The sequence below is a fragment of the Podarcis filfolensis genome, assembly GCF_964270895.1.
Source record: "Podarcis filfolensis genome assembly, chromosome: 12".
NCBI lineage: Eukaryota > Metazoa > Chordata > Lepidosauria > Squamata > Lacertidae > Podarcis > Podarcis filfolensis.
The window spans coordinates 52,688,809-52,695,145 of record NC_139614.1 but is presented as its reverse complement, the minus strand read 5'-3'; positions in this window follow the sequence as shown (position 1 = coordinate 52,695,145).

Genomic DNA, 6,337 nt, shown 5'->3' with positions numbered 1-6,337 from the left:
ATTTTTTTTTCTTCCAGTAGCACCTTAAAGACCAACTAAGTTAGTTCTTGGTATGAGCTTTCGTGTGCATGCATGTATCTGAAGAAGTGTGCATGCACACGAAAGCTCATACCAAGAACTAACTTAGTTGGTCTTTAAGGTGCTACTGGAATAATTTTTTTTTTTGTTTTCTCTTTAGCAACCGCAGGATAATATAATAATAATAATAACAACAAACAACAACAACAACAACAATAATAATAAATTTTATTCATACCCCGGCCAGAGGCGGATAAGATAGATAGATAGATAGATAGATAGATTCTTTATTGTCATTACACACGTGCAACATTGCACAAGTGCAACGAAATTGGATGCCATCCCTTAAAAACAACAAAAGCAAAACAACAACAACAACCCACAAACCACATTCCAGCCACACCCACACCCACACCCATCAATCTCCCAAGTCACACTATCGAGTTACAGCATTCAAAAGGGCCACAGCTCTCGGGTAGAAACTGTTTTTCAGTCTATTTGTCCTTGACTTGATGTTTCTATATCTCCTGCCAGACGGCAGTAGTGCAAACAGACTGTATCCCGGGTGAGATGAATCCTGCAGGATGTTGTTTGCTTTCCTAAGACAACGGGAACCGTACAATTCTTCCAAGGATGGGAGAGGTTGACCAATAATCCTTTGTGCTGTGGTTATGACCTTCTGGAGCACCTTCCTCTCCCTAGCTGTACAACTGGAGAACCAAGCACAAATACAGTATGTAAGAATGCTCTCTATGGAGCCTCGGTAGAAGGACACCAGCATTCTCTCACTCAGATTGTTCTTCTTTAAAAGTCTGAGGAAATAAATTCTCTGCTGGGCCTTCTTCACCAGAGCAGTGGTATTTGCGCTCCAAGTCATGCCCTGATCGATAGTTACTCCCAAAAACCTGAATTCCGCCACCCTCTCCACCCGTTCCCCATTGATATGCAAGGGCTGAATGTCCGCCTTTTTTTTCCTGTAATCCACCACTAATTCCTTGGTCTTAGCCGTATTAAGAGCCAGATTGTTCTCTCCACACCAAACACAGAGCCGCTCCACCTCGTCCCGATAGGCGGACTCATCCCCTCCTGAAATGAGCCCTACCACCGTAGTGTCATCAGCAAACTTGATGATTTTGTTGCTGGAATAGATGGCTGTACAGTCATACGTATAGAGAGCATAGAGCAGGGGACTCAACACACAACCCTGTGGTGAGCCGGTGTTAAGGCTAAGGGCTGTGGACATATGTGACCCTACTCTAACCCTCTGAGAACGTTCTGACAAAAAATCCAAAACCCAGAGACAGGTGGAGTTGGAGAGTCCAATCGCCTCTAGCTTGGACACCAGTCTATGGGGGAGAATAGTGTTAAAAGCTGAGCTAAAATCCACAAACAGCAGCCTCACATAACTCCCCGGCTGCTCCAGATGGGACAGAGCAGCATGGAGAGTGGTGGTGATAGCGTCCTCTGTGGATCTATTTGCCCTGTATGCAAACTGGTAGTTGTCAAAAGTTGATGGAAGACAGGAAATAATATGACGGCGCACCAGTTTCTCAAAACACTTCATGATGATTGGAGTCAGTGCAACTGGTCTGTAGTCGTTCAAACTACTGATTGTGGATTTTTTGGGCAGAGGGACAATAGTTGACGACTTCAGGCAGGGTGGGACAATAGACTGGTGTAAGGACTTGTTGAAGATCTTAGTAAAGACCCTCGCCAGCTGATCCGCACAGCCCTTCAACACCTTTCCAGTGATGCCATCAGGTCCAGCCGCCTTCCTCGGATTCACCATCCTCAATACCTTTCTCACCTCATGCTCCTCTACCGTGAATGAGGGGCCCCTAAGGGCTGGTGGCTGTAATACCGGCGTCTCAGGTGGCTCCTTCTCGAAGCGAGCAAAGAAGAGGTTAAGCTCCTCCGCCAGCAAAGGGTCACCGTCGACAGCACCAAGGTTAGGTTTGTAGTTGGTAATGTGCTGAATCCCCTGCCACATCTGTCTTGTGTTGTTGCTCCTTAAATTATCCTCAATCCTCAGCCTATAATCCCGTTTTGCCTGTCGAATACCCCTCTTCAAGTTTGCTCTTGCCACACTGTAAAGCTGCACCTCGCCTGACCTGAAAGCCCTGTTCCTTTCCCGCAACAGGCCCTGGACCTCTCTATTCATCCAGGGTTTCTGATTGGGATAAAACCGGATGGATTTGTTTACTGTGACAGTGTCTGTGCAGTGATTGATATAGCACAGAACTGCCGCCGTGTGCTCCTCCAGGTCTGAACGATCGAAAATATCCCAATTAGTTCTCTCAAAACAGTCCTGCAGCTGGTGAATAGCACCTTCAGGCCAGATTTTAACAGATTTTAATATTGTGGGAGCCCGTTTCCTGAGTGGGATATATGCTGGTACCAGGAACAAAGACATATGGTCGGACTGGCCCAAGTGTGGCAGCTGTAAAGCCCTATAGCCGTGATTTACATTCGAATAAACTTTATCTAGTGTCTTGTCCCCTCTTGTGGGACATTTCACATGCTGATAGAGCGTTGGGAGCACTGTTTTAAGTTCTACATGGTTGAAGTCTCCCGCAATGATGTGCACAGCTTCAGGATACTTGTCTTGCTGGCTGCTGATAAGGCTCTGCAGGCGTCCCAAAGCCAAGTTGGCATTGGCATCTGGTGGCACGTACACACCAGTTAACATAACAGCTGTAAACTCCCTAGGGAGATAGGCTGGTCTACATTTAACAGCCACATATTCCAAATCCGGTGAACAGTGACTGCCCACAGTCTTAGAATTATTGGACCAGCATTTGTTCACATATACGCACAGCCCCCCTCCTCTAGTTTTTCCGAAGTCCATGCCTCGGTCATGACGATGTACCACCCAGCCTTCCAACTGAATAGCTGTGTCTGGTATGGACGGTTGAAGCCATGTCTCAATGACAAATAAAACGCAGCAATCTTTTACAAGGCTGTTCTTTGCTGCCTGCAACCTCAATTCATCCATCTTGTTGGCAAGAGATCTCACATTGGCAAGAAATATGCTGGGGAGTGGTGGTTTAGATGGACTCCTCTGTAATCTTACCAGGACGCCAGCCCGACAACCCCGCCTTTGCCTCCTGTCTCTACGCCGCCTTCGCCTCCTCCCTGGAGGCATAGTAATCCATGGAGAGCCCGGCGGCCTGGCTACTCCCACCGGAACGTTATCTAGGCGAAAATAATCAGCTCTTACAGCTTGTTCACACTGTAATCCGACCTTCAGAAGTTCCTGCCTGCTGTAAATCTTTCTTGCCCGGTCAGACATACTCGGACCAAGTAAAAATAATAAAAACAAAACAAAACGCTAAGGGAGAGCACTAAGCCGCAGCGTCTATGCGCGCCGCCATCTTGTAACAACAGTAAAATTACAGTAAAAATATTGTGATAGGAATTTTATGGTCTTAGACGTATGGTAATAGCTCATAAGTGTACCAACCAAGCACGTACATAGATCAGCACATGAAGACCCAGCTGGAACCATTTTTGATTCCCAAACTGACCAAATGTTTTCTCTGCAAGCTCAAAGGACAATGGAAAAGCCTCCCCATTGTCTTTTCCTTCACAGATTCTGTCTTAAGGGTATGCCTGTGTTTGAACAGGGTGTGAAATATACTCAGAGTCGCAAAGTGATTTCATGCTCTTTATTCAGCTCATAGTGGTGAGGAGGAATGAATGAAAGTCCCCTCAAGGTATCTGCTTTATATACATTATTTACACAATGGGCTGCACATGATTGGCTAATTCCGGAATTCTACTGTAAGCCAATCAGGTTGTGGATTCACTTCTATCTGGAGCATGATTGGGTGGTTCCTGCCAACCAATCATACTGCTGCATTGTTCTAGGACCAATCAGACTGCTGCCTTTTGGATCCTATTGTTCTAGGACCAATCAGACTGCTGCAGTTTGGATCCTATTCAACTCAGTACATAACAGGGTGTGAGCCTGTGACCTGGCCCAGGAACTAAGTATTTATCATTACAAAAGACTGGCCAGGCTACCCAAGAAATCCAGTCAAGTAATCAGGGTATCCAATCAAGTAACCTGCCAGACAGGAGATAAACGACAGGAGAAAAGCAACATTCAAAATTTCTGTTTTAGACCGCCTTTTCTGTGATGTAGGTATGATGTATCTGAGGGGTGGTCTTAGGTTACACCCCTTCTGTGATTGATGTATGTATAATGTTTCTGGGGGTGGTCTTGATCTACAGGGTGGCAATTTCGAAAGTCTTTAGAAGGCCTTGCGCGCCATTGTTCAAGTCCCTATTCTCTTGTGATAAGAGTGTTCCACCAAGTCGGGGCCAGTACTGAAAAGGCCCTAGCCCTAGTTGAGACCAATTTAACCACCTTGCGACCTGTTGTGGATGGGTCGTGCAGTCATCGTAACTACTTAAGATGAGCCTCTCTGGGCATGGGCCTGCGGTGATGGTGCGGGAAACTTCAGTGGCTCAAAGTCTGCCTTTATTGCAGGTTTATCGAGGTACAGGAGCCCTGCATTGGGGAAATGGGACAGGGGTGGGGTAACCCTCATTCTTGGGAAAGAAAGTCTGCTCTTTGGAACTCCCCGATATTGATTTCAATCAGGCCTGCTAGAAACATTCTTGTTTACAGACAAGCCAGATGCTTGCCTAAGCCCTCATCCCCCCATGAAGAAAGGTGTGGTTTCAAATTTGGTGGTTGACCATGTCTTGAGATTCCCGCTTTGCGGGGGTTGGACTAGATGACCCTCGGTACCCCTTCCAATGCCACAACTCTGAAAGTAACATTGGATCTCCTGCCTCACCCGTTCCATCATCCGCACTTCCTCCTTCCCTCTAGTTAAAATTTAAACTGCAAGTTCCCCAAGGCTTTATGATCTGTTTGCATTGCTCTGTGAAAGAACAGTGTATAGCAGTAACTAATACAGTACTCTCATTTTTTATTTTTACAAAAGAGCACGTGGAAGCGCAGCAGCTGACAAATCTTCCAACTGAAGCAGAAAAGGGGCATTTAAGTAAGAGTTTTGTTGCTCCTGCTCGAGCTACCCACACCTATTTTTTGAAAAATTCAGTATAATTATTAAATGCACAGGAGCCAATGTTTGGGTTAGTGAAAGGGGAAGCCTTAATGAAATCAGTGAATCCTGAGAGGTTGGATGGGCATCTGTCATGCATGGCAGGGGGTCGGACTAGATGACCGCCAGGATCCCTTCCAACTCTAGAATTCCCATGATTCATCCTAGATTTCCCTCCAAACCCTGATTTCAGCAAAATCTTGTCCCTTCCCCCATAGCCTAAAAATAAAAAGCGGTCAGCTCTTCTGACACCCCATTCATAAAGCGTCAGTCTTCCTCTGCATCTGGTCCTGTTATAGCCCTGAAAAGTGGGCCACTGATCTCATGCAGAACAAGACCATTTCCTAGTTCTTTGCCAGATTCGCCTCCTTCGATGGAAAGAAGTTTAATGTTTTTAACAGATGCACTACAGGCAAACTCAACAGGTGAAGTCCAGCCATAAAGAATGGTAAGGTGTTGAGAAAGTTATTCAAGGACCCTCTGCCCATTTTTTTTTAAGTGACTGTACATACTGAGGGGGAGAAAAAATTGAAGCATTTAAATGAATGGTAAGAATAATAAGGAATAACTTAATGTTTATTGATTCAAAGCCTTTTGATTAAGATGTCCCCAATTAACTGGACAGCAGACTTTAGGGTAATCTTAGGCTGCAGTTACAAATGCGCTTACTAAAGAATAACCCTGGTGGAAATTCATAATCTGGGTAAATTCATAATCTAATGATTTTCAAGGATATATTTGCAAAAGCCAAGAGCAGTAGCAACGTTCTTTGAGAATAAGCTTTCCCCTTTCTCTTCCGCACAGGAGGAGATGCCTCTTGCATGATAGTGCTTACCTTTTCTTCTGAATCATAGCCAAAACCCTTGTTCAAATGTACATTAACAAATAAAATCCTCGTATATTTTTCATCGTATATGAAAAATTCGATGAATTAAAAAAGATGATGGGGATAACTTTTACTAAAAAACCGGAGGCATTTCTATTAAGTATTTTAGATAAAGAGATCCCAAAAAATCTAAGAGAGCAGTGGCTCGAATACTTGTGGCCAAGGGATGGAAAGATCACGAGGCTCCAAAAACAACAGATTGGCAAATCAAATTACAGGAATTGCTGGAGACGGCTCAACTGACTAGTAAACTCAGAGGAAACTCAAAGCAAAAATTAGCGGAAAAAATTGTATGTTTATAAAAAATATGTTCAGAAATACAGTAATAGTTTTGACTCCATGCTAGCATTCGAGT